Below are 21,853 nucleotides of genomic sequence, written 5' to 3' on the forward strand. Positions count from 1 at the left end.
GAGGTAACAACCGCCTTGCCCTTAAGACCGGTTTCAGCGGTCTTCAAGAGTCCTTGAAGCTTGCTGAGGGTAACTTCCTCCTTGTTCATATGATATGTCATACGAAATTGGTCATAACAAGAAGGTAAGGAGTGCAAAATGATGTCAATTGCCAACTCCTTAGGGATGTTCACATTCAGCTTCAGCAAACGGTCCACATACCTTTGCATCTTTTGCATGTGAGCCGTGACAGAATCACCGTCCTTCATGCGGGTAGTTATTATGGAGGAGATTATTTCATACCGCTCCTGACGAGCACTCTGATGGTACCTTTCCATCAGGTCTTGGTGCATCTCAAAAGGGTAGAAATCTTCATATGACTTTTGGAGCTTGGCTGTCATCGTGGCCATCATGATACATGCCACCTTAGTAGCATCTCTCTCATGTGTCCTGAATTCAGCGATCTCCTCAGGAGTAGCAGTAGACTCATCAAGCTCTTTTAACTCCTTATCGAGGACATATTCCTTGTCCTCATAACGAGTAACCATCCTGATGTTCCTAATCCAATCCATGAAGTTGGAACCATCAAAGATGACCCTCCCACAAAGATTCATGAGAGAGAAAGAACTAGTTGGGTTAGAGCCTGAAGCATTAGTGTTGGAAGACATCTGAAAGAAGAAAGCAAGTTTAGATTAGATATATAGAATCCTTAATAAGACACCCAAATGTAATATTAAGGCTAGGACCCAATCACAATATATTATACTTAGAAGAGGGATGCCGTAATCTAAGTAATAATATATTTGAAAGGTAGGTGAATGAAGATTCACCAATTTCCACCATGAAAAACAAAATGAATTATTAGGTTTTAATTGGATTTGAAATTCCTAGATTCTTTTGAGATTCATTGAACTTTTCAATGGCATGTTTCAATCTCGATTGTGCCCTTCAAGTTTTGTGACTGGGATGCCGAGGATCACAAAACAAGGTGTGAATAACCATGCTAATTCACTTAGTACCCTTAATATTATCACCTAATCAATGTGCCGGTTAACCACACACGCTTCATTGATCTATGACAAACATTAAGTCACCCTTCGTGATCCTTACTAGTCCAAGTTAGTGTGCCAGTTAACCACACACGCTCCACCAACGACTTGGTAAGGTACAAAGTGTGAATTCCATGGACTAGCACCATTTTCACATTTTTCCTAAAATAACTAAGATTGGGAATTAAAAAGGTTTAGTTACTTTATAATAATCATTATACTTTTAATGAGGATTTAAAGTCATTGTCCTACCCGTTCGGCTAACGACCCTCCACCAGTCAAGCAAGCGGTGGGTGAGAGTGGACACCCATTAAGTTGCCATTTTATGGGCAACAACCTTATACCCACCTTATAGACCGGCTTCGTGAATGAGTCCTACTAACGGTAGAACGACTTATTCTTATACATATATATAATAATTAACCATTAATGTTATAAATAGTATAAGGGTTGAATTTTAACTATTAAAACTCTAAGGGTTGGAATTAAAGTTTATTAAAGTGTGTGAAACTTTACAAATTCCAAAACTTGAGGGCAAGTTTTGTAACTATCCAAAACTTTTCATTTCATAACTTATGAATTAAAGGTTCATAAAAAGTGAAGACTCTTCATTTTTCATGTAACTTATGTGTTTAAATGTGTGTTAAATAAAAGTGACCTTTGGATATCCATAACTTGAGGACAAATTATGGACTCCATTAAAACACATAAATGATCAAGAATTAATTCTAAACAATTCAGCAAATAATTCCTATCATCTTCTAAATTCATAAGAACATGAACATGATCATCAAAATTTCAAGAATTATATGAACACATAAAAATCATGGAATTTTGATATATGCTATTGTAAATGGATTAGAACAACCATTACACCAACTAAAACAAGTTTTCAAGTACCAAAACAGTTTAGGGTAATGTTTCTAGTCCATTTCCAGCAACTAAAGTCGAAAATCTGCACTCTGTGGCTCCTACTCATCGAGTGCATGAACCTACTCGGTGAGTAGGTTGAAGATACACATGAACTCGGCGAGTCCCCCCATGGACTCGGCGAGTTCATCAGGCAGACAGCAAGTTTTTCGACTTTTTCAACTATTTTGCATCAAGTATCAAACAAACAAGCCTAGGCTCTGATACCATTGTTGTGTTTTGAGCAATCTAACACTTCCTAAGTGTGCATGCAACCCTAATAAACCTTGGATCTATGTTTGTCTAAATACATGCAAAATAATAATTTTCCAAGGTTCACAACCTATCTAATATGGCATGGGGAACATTTAAACATAAAAGAGTTAGATGAGATTACATACCTTTTTGATGAGATTGATTCTTTGGAGTTTGGGAGCCAAGCACCAATAATGTGAATGCCTCAAATGGAATCACAAATCACCATAAACACTTGGAAAACTTTGAGAGAGTGTACACACACTTATATTTTCGGCCACACACAAGCACACACACTAGTGGCTATTTCATGCGACATAAGCATGCTTATATAGTGTACATGGTTAGGGTTAAACCCTAATAACCCATGACCTTTCCTTTTCCAAGGACCCATGGGTTAAAAGCTCCATGGACTTCCATCCAAGCCTAGCCCATTAACAAATGAGTGTTAGCCCACACCATATAAAACCAATAGCCCATAATCTAATTAGTCTTCCTTTTAATCTCTAAATTAATTCATAATTAATTTAAGACTAAGACTAATTAAATAACATAACTTCATATTAATATATTATAACTTATAATATATTAATAAACATATGTGTATAACTCTCATAAAATATCCATAAATTGTTCGGGTGAAGTGCAACCCAAATGGACCATGTCGGGTCGGGTCAAGTATATACCAAATAAGTTATGGACTTAGACACCTTATCCAACATATAGTACAAAGGACCCCGTACAGATAGTGCCTCCAAATCTTGAGAGTGAAGACCACCACTCCCAACTCAAGATCATGCGTGGGGTATCTTGTCTTGTGCGGCTTCAGCTGCCTCGATGCATAAGCTATCACTCGTCTCCTCTGCATGAGTACTACCCCCAAACCTGTGATGGACGCATCACAAAACACCACAAAATCCTCAACTCCTTCAGGGAGTGTTAACACTGGCGCCTCGCATAAACATCGCCGCAGGGTCTCAAATGCCCTTTGCTGCTCAGGGCCCTACCGGAAATCTACCCCCTTCCTCGTTAGACGAGTGAGGGGTACGGAAATCTTGGAGAAATCACAAATGAATCTCCGATAATACCCTGTTAAACCCAAGAAACGCCTGATGTCTTCGGAGTCTCCCACTACATAACTGCCTCCACCTTGGTCGGATCGACCAAAATCCCCTCCTGGTTAACGAGATGTCCGAGGAACTGGACCTCTCTCAACCAAAACTCACACTTCGAGAACTTGGTATACAGTCGTTCTCATCGCAGAACCTCCAGCAGCTCCCTGAGATGCTCCTCATGCTGCTCTCGGGTCTTCGAATACACCAAGATATCATCTATAAACACAATGACCGAGCGATCGAGCATCAGTCTGCAGACTCGGTTCATTAGATCCATGGACACTTCCGGCGCGTTGGTGAGCCCAAACGGCATCACCACAAACTCGTAATGACCATAACGAGTCCGAAACGCGGTCTTCTCCACGTCTTCCTCCCTCACCCTTACCTGGTGATATCCTGATCTCAAGTCAATCTTGGAAAACCAAGATGCACCCTGCAACTTATCAAAAAGATCGTCTATCCTCGGGAGTGGATAACAATTCTTCACCGTTAATTTGTTTAGCTCCCTGTAGTCAATGCACATCATGTGCAAACCGTCCTTCTTCCTGACGAAAAGGATCGGTGCTCCCCAGGGTGAACTACTCAGACGAATAAATTGCTTACCCAGCAGCTCCTGCAACTGAGATGATAGCTCCTACATCTCAGGCGGTGCCAATCGGTACGACGCCTTGGCGATAGGGGCCACATCTGGCGCTAGGTCAATCCTAAACTCAACCTGCCTCTCCGGAGGCACTCCGGGTAACTCCTCCGGAAACACATCAACAAACTCCCTCACCCCCGGGACCTCAGAAACTGAGAGCTGCTCTCTAACCCGCGTATCTACTACATATGCCAAATAACCGGCATACCCGTGCTAAATATACTGTTGATCCCTGGCTACCGAACAAAACCCTGATCCCAACCTGGTGCCCTCACCATACACTACAAGTTCTCCCCCACTTGGGGTTCGAACCACCACCCCCTGTCCCTCACAGTCGATCATGGCGCCAAAACAGCTAAGCCAATCCATCCTTACAATCATGCATACATCCCCCATGGGGATAGGAACCAAATATATCAGGAAGGACACCCCGAAAATCTCCAACTTGCATCCCCGTTAGACCAAAGAAGCAGAAACCCCGTTCTCGTTGGCGATCGAAACTTGCAACAGCCACTCGAGATCATCCATCGGCACACTGAACCCTCTAGAGAAGGCCTGAGATACAAACGATCGACTCGCCCCCGAGTCAAATAATACCAAAGCGGGCAAAGAATTTACTAAAAATGTACCTAATCACAGGTACAATCCATAAGCATAACACAAATACAATAACTAAGACAGAGAATAGAAACGTACCAGCAACCACATCCGGTGCTGACTTGGCCTCCTCGGTCATGAGCTGGAAGGCGCAACCCTGAGCCTTCGGAGGCTCCACCTTGACTGGCCTCCCATTTCCAATCCTTACAGTAACTGGCGCGGAACCCTACGCCGGCTTGGCGGCGAGCTACGGACAGTTGGTCTTCACATGACCAACCTGATGACACTGGTAAAAAATCCTCATATCTGTTGGAGGGGCGGACTGACGTCGGTCCCTAGCATAGTGCCCCTCCTTTCCACATTTGTGGCACCCACCTCCTGCTCGACAAACCCCCGAATGAGCCTGGCCACACTTTCCACAAGTGCGGCTCTGAGGGCCCCCAGACCATGTATCAGCGGTCTAAGACTGCTTAGGCGCCGACTAAGACTGTGCCGGTGCCTGACGCTGCTCCTGAAGGTCCAGGAGGGTATCACAACGCTCTATAGCCACAAACTGCCGTATATCCGTCTTGAGCATACACAGATAACGAGTCATCTGAGACTGCTCTGACGCAAACTCCAGGCAAAATATAGCCCTCTCAGTGAACATCCGGGTGATCTCCATCACAAACTCCCCATCATGTCTCAATGTCAAGAACTCCTGAGCAAGCTGCTCCTGTTCCACGCGCGGAACGTAGCGGGTGCGAAATATATCCCGGAACTGCTCCCAAGTAATAACAGCTCGCTGATCATCAGAATATGAACCTGTCGTCAATCTCCACCAGTCCTTTGCCCCGAGCCTAAGCAAGTTCAGAGCACACCTGACCTTCTGGTCAGCAGGACATGAACACGTGAAGAAACATCCCTCCACGTTAGACAATCACCGCATAGCCATGATCGCAACCTCTGTACCATCAAATGTCAGGGGCTTCGTATTATTGAAGTCTCAGTACTGGAAAGCCCTGCCGGGTCCTCCTCTAACCCCTTCTGCAGTTACATCCGAAGTGGCTACAATGGCAACTGTCTCTGCTAGAGCTGCATATCGCTCATCAAAGTACTCCACCATCGCGGTCTTTATCGACCCAAACATCTCTGGCAGGTGCGCTCGGAACGTAACAACAATCTCGTTGTGCATGATCTCCCAGATCCTGGCATCCAACTCCTCGGTCCCTATCTGAACCACGGGCTCAGGTGCTACCGGCACCTCCAACCCTCCGTCTCCCGACCCCGATCCTGATCCTGATCCGGATCCCGAAGCAACACGTCTTGTCACCACCATACTGAAATATATACAAGTCATCAGATAAATAACATAATGTCGAGAGACCAAAACCCACAAACCCTAGGGGGTTGTGATTTCCTTGCTATGCGTATGGGTCATGTGCTTTCAATAGTACGGGCCCATACTACCTTCCACACCTACCCATATTTGTCTCAAGTATCACCATAACGCCCTAACAATATCATCAACATAGGACATGCGCTCAACCCTCACTTCTAGGGGAATACCAAATATCTCGCATCTAGTCTCACCACTTATCACGACTCACACATCCATGAAACTTCCATCATCCCCTACGACGCCGGTGCAAGCTAACTGCACATAACGCTGGACCCAATACACTTTCGAATATCCAATCCTACCCGAAGGCCAAATCAACATTCTTAGGCTATAAGGTCTTTATTATGCACAGTCGTGATGTATACACTAAACATCTACAGTTAAGATGTCAATTTCACATACAAGAAACCCTAGGCTAATAGGCATCATGTAATCAGGCAAATCTATCATGTGATTCCTGAAGATCGCTAGCCTAGCACTAGCATGTTGTTCTAACATATCAGAATATCAAATAACTGCATGGTATTTTTGGGCTTACTTACAGGCTCCGGCTGATCGTACCCTCTGCATCCTCCATCCTTTATTTTGAAAACCATTTTAAAACTTACTTTCCAAAAATCTACATGATTTGAAACTAGATTCACACGAGTGTTCCTCCAATTCACTCAAACCGAAGCTCTGATACCAACTTGTAACATCCATAAATTTTACGCCAAAATTTAAAATTTTTAAAACATAATTAAAATCAAAAAGCATATGTTTACAAAAATGTTTTCAAATCATTATCCATCAGAGTGTCCCAAAAATCATAACATAAGGATGAGGAGCGGTACGGTCACGCCTTCGCCTTTCCATGATCTCCTGAAGTATCTAAAACAATAAACTGAAAACTATAAGCCTGAGGGCTTAGTGACCTACCCCCAAATTAAATACCAATACCACACTGACAATACCATATTATTACAATCAACATGCATACTAGGCCATCGGCTTGACTGGACCGCACTACAGGGACTACAGTCTATCTGGATCTATCCTGAGCCTTCGGCATGACTAATCTGCTACATGGGCCTACAGTCTCCCCGGACCGCTCATAGGGTGTGTTGTCCTACAGCACAAAGCAGGTCCGCCTCAACCCAACCAACAAGCAAATACTATGTGCTCATAACTATCATATACTGGCATATATATAAACATCAAGCATATTTATCATTGGTCATCAATCATAGAATTCTCTCGTAACGCGAGTACCGACCTAGAAGGTCACTAATATACCAATCCCTACAGATCATAAGAGCATAGCATACTGTCTACCCTGATTCCGATCTAACGGATTATAACCACATATAGCATACCATAACAATAACAACTAAAGGGTCGGCCTTGGTGTCGTAGACCCTATCGATATAGTGAGGATAACTCACCTCGCAAATGTCGACTCAGAAGGTAATCTCCAACTCTCGGATCACTTGACACAGGCTCCACCACCTGTAGCACAACATGCTCGTAAGTCTTTAACCATATAAGGTACTCCATAACCCACTACTCAACCCCTGATCAACGTCAAAGCCCTCAGTCAAGGTCAACAGTCCATGTTGACCTCGACTCGCCGAGTACCCTCGGCTACTCTCCGAGTTCCTTGAAGCATATTCCAACTCGTTGAGTCATTAGGCTGACTCGTCGAGTTCCTTCGATTCTCGGTCAAACTTTAAGGCCACCCGTCGAGTTCCCTCCTTGCAACTCGACGGATACACCCGCATACATATCCAAGAGAAACCTCATCCGACTCGCTGAGTTGTTCTTCAGCTCGTCGATTCCATGGCAATCATTATCGGACTCGCCAAGTTGTTTATCCAACTCGTCAAGTTCACGGTCATCTTCATGTGACTCGCTGAGTCGACCTTGCGACTCGCTAAGTCCATTCAGTCCTTTTTCCATACAAACCTATTTTGAGCCATGTAGCGGCTCCAACTCATAGATCCAAGCTTTTGGGGCATGCTTATCACGTAAAGTTGCAAACTTTACGTGCATGCATGGATTTAAATGCTCCAAATGCCAAATCTAAGCTCTTAATGGGGCTTCATGCCAAAGAGGGACCTCAATCACGACCAAAGCTGCAACTTTATGCTTCTAGAATCCGAAGAGGATCCAGATCTGAAGTTACAACTTCAGATCTAGCCCATAGCTCATCATACCAACTTGATATTCCAAGAAAACCCTAAAACTCAACCAATAGAGGAGATCTATAAGGAAAATGACGGTTTAGGTACCACTGGAAGATGATATCTGAGATGAATATTGATTTCCACACTCTAATTGCTCCAACCTCCTTCTCCTCCAAGTCTTCTCCTTCCCAAAATCCTATTTTCAAGCTTCAACACATACACAAGGCACACACACATGAAAAAGGGCTCTCAAGGACTCTTTAGAACTGTAAAGAGGTCCAAGGGAGGCTAAGGTCCCTTTAAATAGGGGTACAAACCCTGGGATTTAGGGTTTCATCTGCCAGCTCCTACTCACCGAGTCCCAATATGGACTCGTTGAGTAGGTCACTTAACACGCGATCCCACCCTGTTGCTACTCGAAAAGTAGGGCAATCAACTCATCGAGTAGAGCTTAACCCAATACATCTTATTTAATACAATAACTGAGAATCGAGGCGTTACAACTCTCCCCCACTTAAACTAGACTTCGCCCTCGAAGTCCGCTGGAATAAACAAGGCCGGGTAATGCTCGCGCATCTCCGCCTCTGGCTCCCATGTCCACTTGGATCCCCTCCGATGCTCCCACTGTACCTTTACCAAAGGTATTTCCTTGTTCCGCAGAATCTTCTTCTTCCTTTCCAAAATAGCCACAGGCCTCTCTACATAGTTCAGGAGCTTATCGACCTGAATGTCATCCAACGATACTAGTGCCTCCTGATCCATAATGCATTCTCACAATTGCGAAACATGAAACGTGTTGTGGATCCAGCTGAGCTCATCCGGAAGCTCTAGCCTATAAGCCACCCTGCCGACCTTGGCAACAATCCTGAACGGCCCAATGTAACGGGGACCTAATTTTCCCCTCTTCCTGAAGTAGATCAGACCCTTCCAGAGTGAGACTTTCAGGAGGACCATGTCACCCACCTGAAATTCCAGCTCAGATCGGCGTCGGTCGGCATAACTTTTCTGTTGGCTCTGAGCGGTCTGAAGTTGCTGTCTAATCTGCTGTATCATCTCGGTAGCTTGCAGAACTACCTCTGTCCGAACCATTACCATGTGCCCAACCTCACCCCATTAGGCTGGCGTCCTACACTTCCTCCCATACAACTGCTTGAAAGGCGGGGCGCCAATACTGGAATGATAGCTGTTGTTGTAAACTCACTTTTTATGTCATACGGCGTCGTGCCGATTTTGTCGCGAAACTTTGATAAGTCATAACTTCTTCATTATAACTCGGATTTCGATGAGTTTTTCGCCTAAACGTCTCTAACGAGATAATTTACAACTTTATATAACATTAGTTTTACTTATTTCCAACTTAAATGTTATGTGTTCGTTAATTTCGATAATTGAGTTTTTGATCGGAATCTCATAAGACTTCTCATCACTTCCAATATTTTCCAAATGATTCTAAACATAGTTTACTTCAAATGTCATAAAACTATTTTGTTAGAATTCAACGTTCAAAATCATATATATTATTCAATAATATTCTCTTTTAAGCTATCAAACTTAAAACACGATAATTATACAATGTAATTTACATGTATGTTACACATAAAGTGTTAAGTAATGTCCCAAATTACTCTCAAGATAAGTCGGTGTGTTCTATGCTTGTTTAATCTTATTCTTATACGTGATTTACGTGATTTTTTAAAATTCTTTGTATATATCCATGGGTCGTAAAGCAGTTTTAAAGATTAGTCACTAAGTGGTGGACATTATTTCCGTGTAATTACTTTTTAAAGGAAACTAAAAATATTTTATATGTTTAAAAGATTTGTATTTCAGAAATAATAATATATCATATTAATTTTATAAATATATATATATATATATATATATATATATATATATATATATATATATATATATATATATATAAAAGTTATTATATACAAACATAAATATTTATATGTATAAAATCTTTAACTATTGTAGCATAGTTAATTACTAGTTAGTTAATAGCTGTCACTTTGATTTTATGTTGAAAAATTTAAGTATTAATTAAGAAATATATTGAAATTTTGATAAAACTAAATAACTTTTTAAAATTTAAAGATCAAAAGTTTATATCAAACCAATATAAAAGTTATCCTACATTTAAAGATAAAAATATATTTAGGTTTTGGTTTCGTAATATAAGTACGGTAAAATTTATATTGGTTTAATATAAACTATTGTTATTTAAAATTTAAAAACTATTTAGTTTTATCCAATTTTGAATATATATTTATATTTTATATGTTTATAATCTTAATGGTTTTGTTGCAAAATATTTGTAATCTTAAGGGTTTTTTTTTTTGCAAATAATATTTTATGGAAACCTAGGAACCTGGAACCTGTAATAAAAGGGAAACCCGACAAAACTGACAAGTTTGTAGCATAAACAAACCAAAAATCTTTCAAAGAGTAAAACCGACATTTTCGACAAATCTAAAGACTTTTTATGGTATTATCCGCACAATCATACTCATAATATGCCAAAATTTGAATATTTTATTTCGAAATATCTATGTATGTATTTGGCATATAGATCGTCACAACGATATTAGATATTGGACAATGACATCAGACATTGGACGTAGAATTCAATTGATATTTAGTTAAATGATTATTAAGTTGAGATAAATGTCACTTTTTCTAATGTAAAATACTAAAAGTAACAAATAAATGTTTTTTCTAATATACATTTAATTGATCCAACTTCCCAAATATATTTTTCTGTTCAAAAAGAAAAAAGAAATACATTTTGACGAGTGTGATGTTGGGTCATCAGAAACGATACATGAACTTTCACTTCATGTGTCATTTATGATTGAATATAGTGTGAAGATAGTCCATCAAACTATTGGTTCATTAAATGGAATGTTTGAACAATACAAACAATATAAAGACATTTTGGTTTTTTATTTATAACATAAAAGTTGATGTCACTGAATACTAGAGTTGAATGAAAGTTGCAAAAATTTAAAAAAAAAAAAAGGTTATGACATGGTCATATCACAGATATCAATGTTGATGATTTATTCAACAAACATAAATTCTTATAAAAAATTTAGTAGTTGAATATAACACAGTTAATGGAATACTAAATTTCCTAAAATTGATAAACACTTATCTATTTTTTTTTGTCTTGTATACAAAATATTGTTGATTATTCTCATTACAATTGCATCAATAAAAAAAACATTTTAAAATTAAAGGTTTTAAAAAAAAAATTAGACTCAACCATATCTTAAGAGAAATTAAACACTTTGACTTTAATTTCACATGAAAACGAATTTTATGATAATATTAATTATGAAAATACAATAAATGAATTTATTTATAGAAATATATGAAGATTAATGCTTAGAAAATAATAATGAATTGGTTTTTTTTGAAAAGGTGTTTATAACAATTACAACTTATAATTAATGATTGAAAGCATGATGTGTGGTAATGAATTTACGAGATATTATCTTAACAACTTTAAGTTTTAAATTTAATAGTAACAAATGAACTTAATAATGTTTTACAAAATAAAAATTATGGTACCTCACTTTGATATTTGCACAAACCTCCAAAATGTAGATTCTCACCTTATGAGTTCTATGTTCATAACCAACACTATTGAGTTCTCCGATATATTTCGCCTTGTATCTATTGATTTTTAGCCTATTTATGTTACAGATAGAAACCGTTGTAGAAGGACATGCAACATTAAATAAATAAATAAATAAATAAATAAATAAATAAAAAAAGGGTTAGGGGCCGGAACATTAATTGGTATGGCTTTAATTGTTTTTCTTTCATTTATTTCAACGAAAAAAACATGGCTTCATTTTATTTTTTAGTAATAAGTTGGTACCGATATAACTTTTACTTCCTTTCCTTTTACTAAACAAATTTTAAACTAAGGCGTTTTGGTAATTAAGACTTGATATGGTAAAAAAAACCTTTTATGGATAGGAAATCACAATATCTCATCCTAAAGACAAAGCAAGAACCAATGTTTTCCTTCAAAAAGATAAAGATAATGCCATAAAACAACTTTAAATTCGACCGAAAAATGTCGGTTTTACCCTGCTATGGATTTTTGCTTCGCTTATGCTGCAAATTTGTTATTTCTATTTGTCTGTTTTATCTTTTTTACCTATAATAACAGGTTTCCAGGTGAGCATGAAATATTATTTGCCAAAAAACTCTTGACTTTACTAATATTTCGTAAAGAAACCCTTAAATTTATAAATTTTAATAACTATATGAAATATGTTATAAAGGATTCTCAAAGTGACATAGCTCTATACAAAAACCAAATAGAATAAAATCATTCTTAATAAAGTTAATATATTTGGTTAGGCAGCTTCCTTAGACCGTTTTCCTACCAAAATAAAATTATCTATGTGTGGTATTAACATTCTTTATTACTTATACCCGATTTGTAACAACTCTATGAAAAGATATTCAACATATGCTCATAAAGTGTTAAGTAGCGTCCCAAATTACTCTCAAGATAAGTCGGTGTGATATGTGCTTGTTTAATCTTATTCTTATCCGTGATTTACGTGATTTTTTGGATTCTTTGTATACAGTGGTGAATCTATAACAAAAAATCACATTGTTCCTAAATTAAGTGAAGCCAATGAAAAAAATCAACAACACTTTTTGGGTCGGTCGGATCGGCTCATGTACCTTAAAAGAACCGAACCAGTTCAATTGGCTCATGTACCTTGTGCCACCGATTAAAATTAAAAAAAAAAAAAACCGATTAAAATATAACTGAAAAATGCATACGGTTTAACGAAACTAGTTGATTATTAGTCCATTGATAAAACGGCGAATGGAGAGTGAAAATTTTTGACATGTGGACTTTCATTTTATTAGAACAACTTATTTATTTATTAATATTTTGAGAGTGCCGATTAAGAGTGATTAACTTTTTGTTATCAATCCCATAATTTAAAATAACAAATTAATAACTTATATTTTTCTCTTTTTAAAATAGTTTTTTTAAGAATTTAAAAAAAAAGAAAACAAACTCAAGTTAGCTCCTCTATTTTTTCTAAGGTATTTTCTAATTTATCTACTATATACATTGTAAATGAAATTGAGAAATTAGGTAGGTCCTATTACCTATCTAAGCACATGGTGGATACGCTCCTGGTTGTATATATCTGTGGCTCGTAAAGAAGTTTTAGAGATTAGTAACTAAGTGGTACCGTGTAATTATTTTTTAAAGGAAACTAAAATTATTTTATATGTTTAAAAGATTTTTATTTCAAAAATAATAATATATCATATTATTTTTATAAAAATAAATATAATTATATAAGTTATTATTCTGAAACAAAAACATAAATATTTTATATGTATAAAAAGTTTAACTATTGTAACATAGTTAATTATTAGTTAATAGACATCATTTTAATTTTACATTGAAAATTTTAAGTATTAATTAAGAAATATCTTTAAGGCGAATACGTATATATAAATGACTATTAAGATGAGATAAATGACACTCTTTTTCTAATGTAAAATATTAAAAGTAACAAATAAATGTTTTTTCTAATATACATTTAATTGGTCCAGCTTCCCAAATATATTTCCCTGATCAAAAAGAAAAGAAAACACATTTTGACGAGTGTGACGTTGGGTCATCCAAACCCATACATGAATTTTCACTTCGTGGGTCTTTCATGATTCAATGTATTGTGAAGATAGTCGATCAAACTATTGGTTCATTAGAGGGAATATTTGAACAACACAAAAAATATGAAGACATTTTTGGTTTTTTATTTATAATAGAAAAGTTGATGTCACTAAATATATTGAGTTGAAGGAAAGTTGCAAAAATTTTAAAAGAAGGTTATGAAATTGTCATATCGCAGACATCAATGTTGATTATTTATTCAACAAACATAAATTGTTATAAAAAATCTAGCATACAAAATATTGTTGATCGTTCCCGTTATAGTTACATCAATAAAAAAAAAATTATGCCCGACCATGTCTTAAGAAAAATTAAAAACTTTGACTTTAATTTCACATGAAAACGAATTTCTTGATAATATTAATTATGGAAATGTAATAAATGATTTTGCTTATAAAAATGTTAGAAGATTCATGCTAAGAAAATAATAATCCATTGATTTTTTTGTTTTTTTTTTGAAAAATAGTTTGTAACAATTACAACTTATAATTAATGACCGAAGACAATGATATTATCGTAATGAATTACGGGATATTATTTTAGCAACTTTAAATTTTAAATTTAACGATAACAAATTAACTTATTAATTTTTTTACAACATAAAAATTATGGATCCTCACTTTGATATTCGTCTAAAAAGTCTCTGAAATGTAGCTTCTCACCATAAGAGTTCTATGTTCATAACCAACGCTTCTCCAATATACTTCGCCTTATAGCTATTGATTTTAGTCTATTTATGTTGAGGACAGAGACTGTTGTAGAAGGACAGTCAACATAAATAAATAATAAAAAAGAAGAGGAGCAAGGACAAGCAACATAAAAAAAAAATAATAATAATAAAAAAAAAAAAAAAAAAAGAAAAAAAAAAAAGAGAGGAGCATCAGAGACAAACATGAGAGGTGCGGGTGGTGGATGTGAAAGAACATTAATTGGTATGGCTTTACTTGTTTTTCTTTCATTTGTTTCAATGATAAAAACGTGGTTCTTTTTATTATTTTCACTTTTTAGTATGATACCTACATAACTTTTACTTCCTTTTAGTAAATAAATTTTAAACTACCGTGTTTTGGTAAATAACCTTTATAATCACTTGATATGGTAAAAAAACAAGTCACAATATCTCATCCCAAAGACAAAACAAGAGCCAATGTTTTCCTTCACAAACATAAAGATAATGCCATAAACAACCTTAAATTTGACCAAAAATGTCGGTTTTACCCTGCAACGGATTTATAATTCGTTTATGCCGCAAAATTGTTATTTGTTTTCGTCGCTTTTACCTTTTTTACCTATATAATAGCAGGTTTCTAGGTTAGAATGAAATATTATTTGCCAAAAAACCTTAAGTTTACAAATATTTCGTAAAGAAACCCTTAAAATTATAAATCTTAATAATTGTATGAAATATGTTATGAAGGATTCTCTATGTGACATAGCTTTATATAAATCCTAAATAGAAAAAAAAAACATTATCAGTAAAGTTAATATATTTCGATAGGGAACTGCCTTAGACCGTTTTCCCACTAAAACAAACATGTCTATATGTGGTATTAACATTCATTGTTACTTATATCCGATTTTTAACAACTCTACAAAAAAATATTGGACATGTACTCATAAAGTGTTAACTAGCGTCCCAAATTACTATCAAGATAAGTCGCTGTGATATATGTTTATTTAATCTTATTCTTATCCGTGATTAATGTGGTTTTTGGATTCGTTGTATATTTCTATGGCTCGTAAAACAATTTTTGAGATTAGTCACTAATTGGTGACCTTATTTCCATGTAATTATTTTTAAAGGAAACTAAAAATATTTTATATGTTTAAAAGATTTGTATTTCAAAAATAATAATATATCATATTTTTTTTTATAAAAATAAATATAGTTGTATAAGTTATTATTCTAAACATAAACATAAATATTATATATTATAAAAGTTTTAACTATTTTAACATAGTTAATTATTAGTTAAGAGATGTCTCTTTAATTTTGCTTTGAAACGTTTAAGCATTAATTAAGAAATATATTTAAAATTTGATAAAACTAAATAACTTTTTAAAATTTAAATATCAAACCAATATATAATTTATTATACTTAAAGATAAAAATATATTTAGGTTTTGGTTTTATAATATAAGTACAGTAAAAATTATATTGGTTTGATATAAACTTTTAATATTTAAAATTTAAAAAACTATTTAGTTTTATCAAATTTTGAATATATATTTATATTTTATATGTTTATAATCTTAAGTGTTTTTTTTTTCTTTTGCAAATTATTTTTAAGCTTAAGGGTTTTTTTTGCAGATAGTATTTTATGGCAACCTGGGAACCTGTAATAAAAGAGAAAACTGACAAAAAAAGTGACAAGTTTGCTGCATAAACAAACCAAAAATATGTCAAAAAGTAAAACCGTCATTTTCGACCAATCTAAAGACTTTTTATGGCATTATCCCCACTAACATTCTTATAATATGCCAAAATTTGAATATTTTATTTCAAAGTATCTATATACGTATTTGGCATATAGATCTTCACAACAATATTAGGTATTGAACAATGACATCAGATATTGGATGTAGAATTCAATGGATATTTAGTTAAATAACTATTAATATAAGATAAAGGATACTCTTTTTCTAATGTAAAATACTAAAAGTAACATAAATGTTTTTTTCTAATAAGCATTTAATTGGTCCAGGTACCCAAATATATTTCCCTATTCAAAAAGAAAAAAAAAATACATTCTAACGTGTGTGACGTCGGGTTATCAGAACTGATACATGAACTTTCACTTCATTAGTCATTCATGATTCAATATATTGCGAAGATAGTTGATCAAACTATTGGTTCATTTGACCGAATGTTTGAACAATACAAACAATATGAATAGATTTTTGGTTTTTTATTTATAACAGAAAGGTTGATGTCAATGAATATAGTAAGTGGAAGGAAAGTAGCAAAAATTTTTAAAAATGGTTGGGATATAGTCATATCCTAGACATCAATGTTGATGATTTATTCAACAAACATAAATTGTTATAAAAAATTTAGTAGTTGAATATAGCACAGTTAACAGAATACTAAGTTTTCTAAACCTGATAGACACCTATCTATTTTTTTTTTGTCTAACATACAAAATATTATTGATTGTTCTCATTACAGTTGCATCAATAATTTTTTTTTTCAGAACTAAAGCTTTTAAAATAAATTTATGCTCGACCAAGTCTTAAGAGAAATTAAACACTTTGACTTTAATTTCACATGAAAACGAATTTCTTGATAATATTAATTATGAAAATGTAATAAATGAATTTGTATATAAAAATGTTAGAAGATTAAAGCTTAGAAAATAATAATTTATTGATTTTTTTTTTGAAAAGTTGTTTATGACAATTGTAATTTATAATTAATGACTGAATGGATGATGTTGTGGTAATGAATTTACAAGATATTATCTTAGCAACTTTAAGTTTTAAATTTAACAATAACAAATTAACTTAAGAACTTTTTAAAAAAATAAAAATTATGGGGCCTCACTTTAATATTCACACAAGGCCTCAGAAATGTAGCTTATCGTCTTATGAGTTCTATGTTCATAACCAACGCCATTGAGTTCTCCGATATATTTCACATTATATCTATTGATTTTTAGCCCATTTATGTTAAGAACAGAAACCATTTTAGAAAGACATGCAACATAAATAAAAAAAGGATTGGAACATCAGAAACCTAAGAAAGATGAGAGGAGGGGAGGGGGGGTGGTGGGGCACCGGGGAACAACTTTAATTGGTATGACTTCAATTGTTTTGCTTTCATTTATTTCAATAGAAAAAACGTGTTTTTTTTTTTTTTTTTTTTTTTTTTTTTTTTTTTTTTTAACTTTTAGTAATAAGTTGTTACCGAGTCCTTTTAGTAGATAAATTTTAAACTATTGTGTTTTGGTAAATATGCTTTATAATCATTTGATATGGTAAAAAAAAAAAGTCTTTTATGGATAGGAAATCACAATACCATCACAAAGACAAAGCAAGAGCCAATATTTTCCTTCACAAACATAAATAAAACCTTAAATTTAATCGAAAATGTTGGTCTTACTCAGCGACAAATTTTTGGTTCGCTTATGCCGCAAACTTGCTATTTATTTTAGTCAGTTTTGAGGGTGTTTTTGTACATATAATAACAAGTTTCCATATTAGCATGAAATGTTTTTTGTCAAAAACCTTAAGTTTACAAATATTTAACAAGAAACCCTTAAAATTATAAATCTTAATAATTATATGAAATATGTCATTAAGGATTCTCAAAGTGACATAACTTTATATAAAAACCAAATAGAATAAAATCATTCTTAGTAAAGTTAATATATTTCGAAAGGGAACTGCCTTAGACTGTTTTCCTACCAAAACAAACTTGTCTATATGTGTTATTAACATTCCTTGTTACTTATATTCGGTTTTTAACAACTCTATAAAAAAATATTCGACATGTGCTCATAAAGTGTTAACTAACATCCCAAATTACTCTCAAGATAAGTCGGTGTGATATATATTCTTATTTAATTTTATTCTTATCTGTGATTTATGTGGTTTTTTAAGATTCGTTGTATGTTTCTATAGTTCGTAAAACAGTTTTAGAGATTAGTCACTAAATGGTGGCCTTATTTCCATGTAAATATTTTTAAAGGAAACTAAATTTTTTTATATGTTTAAAAGATTTGTATTTCAGAAATAATAATATAGCATTTTTTTTATAAAAATAAATATAATTGTATAAATTATTATTCTAAAACACAAACACAAATAATTTTAAATGTATAAAAGGTTTAACTATTTTAATATAGTTAATTATTAGTTAACAGATGTCTCTTTAATTTTGTTTTGAAAAATTGAAGTATTAAATATGATATATATTTAAAATTTGATAAAACTAAATAACTTTTTAAAATTTAAATATAAAATTTATGATAAAAATATATTTAGGTTTTGGTTTTATGACATAAGTAAAGTAATATTTATTTTGGTTTGATATAAACTTTTAATATTTAAATTTTAAAAAACTATTTAGATTTATCAAACTTTGAATATATTTTTATATTTATATGTTTATAATCTTAATGGTTTTTTTTGTTTTTTTTTTTTTTGCAAATTATTTGTAAGCTTAAGGGTTTTTTTCGCAAATAGTATTTTGTGGTACCCTGAGAACCTGTAATAAAAAGGCAAACCGACAAAAAAAAGTGTGAAGTTTGTTGCATAAACAAACCAAAAATATATAAAACATTAAAACCGACAATTTCGATCATACTAAATACTTTTTGTGACATTATCCCCACAAACATACACATAATATGCCAAAATTTGAATATTTTATTTCAAAATATCTATGTCCGTATTTTGCATATATATCTTCACAATGATATTGGATATTGGACAATAGTATGGATATTGGACAGAGAATTCAATGAATATTTAGTTAAATGACTATTAAGATGAGGTAAATGATACTCATTTTTAATGTAAATTAATAAAATTAAAAAATAAATGTTTTTAGTATGCATTTAATTGGTACAGCTAGCCTGGTTCCTTTTTAATCCATTTGGCTGTTATAACAATAATAATAATAATAATAATAATAATAATAATAATAATAATAATAAAATGCTCGCCTACAACTGCAAGGGAAGTTTGGATGTTGGAGATGAGAAAGAAAGTGCAAAAGAAGTAAAGAACCAGCCATTCAGCCAAAGGTGCCAATCATGCAAATGGCGATTATTATTATAGATATTTAAAATTGACAACCATGCAATTTCCGATTATTTAATAGCTAAATATGAAATTGCGCAAATGCGATTACATTCCTATTCAGTCGTCAAGAGGAACTAACTCGACCTTGATCTCACCAACGGTAACTTCCTCGCACCCTGCCTTTGGCACCAATGTGACCAAAATAAGCTCATCGTCCTCAGCCTGAATGTCCTCCAAAAGCTCAGTTAACCCGAACCTTGCACCACTCGTCATTAACATGTCGTCACCAGGGCCATGTGGCAACTGTGCGAAACTACCTGCAAACTCACTCTCTTCTGCAGAGCTTGCCCTGACATCATCCTGATCATTCACAAACACATCAAACTTGACAAACTTTCCGCCATTATACTTGACGTCTTTAATCAACAACAGCTCAACTGCTTTCTCCTTCTCCTCTTGGCTTCGGTTGGTAGCTGGCCTCTTCACCAGGACCTTGGTGATTTTGTCTAGCTTCAATGGGAACTTCGTGTCCTCCACTTGTTTTACAGTTCCCACCGATTTCAAGGCGATCTTGGATTTCAAAGTACGTGGAGTGGGTCGATTATTGAGCCATGGGAGTGGGGAAAATTCGTAAGCGTATCTTAGCTTATCATTACGGACACAGTCTTTGTTGTAGACACGAACAAGTTCTTCGTTTTCATCATAAAACACGTACGATGCATTAAGCCAGTCCTCATCTTTAGGTTCCTTGTTTCTTTTGTCCAAACCCTTCCATTCCACCCACATACGGTCGACATTAGCATGATGGACATAGAACAAAGGGTCGTACCCAGCTGAGTAGAAATTCCCCATGTCCTCGTTGTTATATGTTCTTGAGTCACCCACCCATCTATGGATAGCGGTGTGACAACCAGCTTCGATTGACCCAACACACCGGTCACCATTCGGTATGGGATCACTCCCAGCGACATACTTGCCACCAAAGAAGCTTCGTGTGTCATGGGCGTTACGGATCATCTGACTATTCATTTGAGTAAGATTGATGTTTATCTGTTTAGCAGAAGGAGCGCCACTATCTTCACCTTGGTAGTCGAGCTCGACAATTGTTGGCGCGAAATGGCTGGTGTTGCGGAAAGCGTCAAAGGCAGGGTTTTCTAGCTTTTCTTTTCTGTTGTTTCCTTCTTCGAAGAATGCCGGAAGAGTCATTCCGGCAGGATTGTCCCAGTTCCAGTAAGGTATAGCGAAAGTGGGATCGTTAATTAACTTCCCGAGGATTCTCTCGTAGAAATACAAGTACCAACGATGGAAAGGAAAGAAGAGCCATGAGTTGTGAATCTGAATAATCTTATCAGAGTCACCAGTCGCGATTTGAGTGTATCCACCGTTACAGTATGCGCAATGAATTTTAGCTTGTGAAACGAAGCTATGTGGGTGGTCGTCTGGTAGAGCTCTCATGGCTTTGAGTGCTGCTTTGTACTTGGTAATGTAGTCTTCGGGGGCTTTATGTGCCGCTCTTCTAATCCGAAGACTTTTGTCATTAGGGAACACAAAATCTTTAACCTTTTTTGACAAATTAGGTGGACAACATGCATTGGTTCTTATGGCGCTCTTTAGGTCTAAACCATCGGTTGAGGCACGGCATGAGGAGATGTCAGGGGCTGTGATTGGTCTGCCAAACGCTGTCGGAATGGAGGTGAAGTTGACGGTGGTGCAAAGGCCGCCGAGGCCAAGGAGCAAGTTCCTCCGGTCCACATTAAGTGTGTCGAGAGATGTTTTGGGGAGAATAAGTTTTTGGGTTTCTGGGACTACGAGTAACTTCTCATTGTCTTCTGGTGCGACATTGCATGAGACTTTTAAACGGTGGGTTTGTTTCGGGTAACTGTTGGAGCGGCGATTGGAGGGGGAATTTGGTAGTGTTCTGGTGGTGATGGAAGTGAAGGTTGCAAGAGATTGGAAAGAAGACATTGTTTTTGGGTGCTTTACTCACTTCATCGAGCTATCTATTTATAGACATGCTTCGTCTACCTACCATCAATAATCTCCACGTGTTTATATGATTTTTAGTAATTAGTAATGTATATTGTTTGTGTTTGTTGAAATACCTCGTTTCTATTAATTTAAAAATAACTTCTTTTATTTTCTACACAAATCTATGGATTTTTTTGGGGTATATATGCTTCTTATTTATGAATACTTAGTAGGCCAATGCATATGGGTTGTTTCATAAATTTATGTTTTGTTGTTTTCGTATTATTTTCGTATAATAAGTTGATATAATATA

At 34.9% G+C, this 21,853-nt stretch overlaps 1 pseudogene; it reads right to left on the reverse strand.

Annotated features, from left to right (window-relative positions):
- Positions 1-19,570: 19,570 nt before the first annotated feature.
- LOC145063376 (polyphenol oxidase I, chloroplastic pseudogene) lies at positions 19,571-21,540 on the reverse strand (annotated as a pseudogene).
- Positions 21,541-21,853: the final 313 nt, after the last annotated feature.

Source organism: Lactuca serriola, chromosome 7 (genome assembly GCF_051521515.1).
Source record: "Lactuca serriola cultivar US96UC23 chromosome 7, Lser_US96UC23_V15, whole genome shotgun sequence".
Classification (NCBI taxonomy): Eukaryota; Viridiplantae; Streptophyta; class Magnoliopsida; order Asterales; family Asteraceae; genus Lactuca; species Lactuca serriola.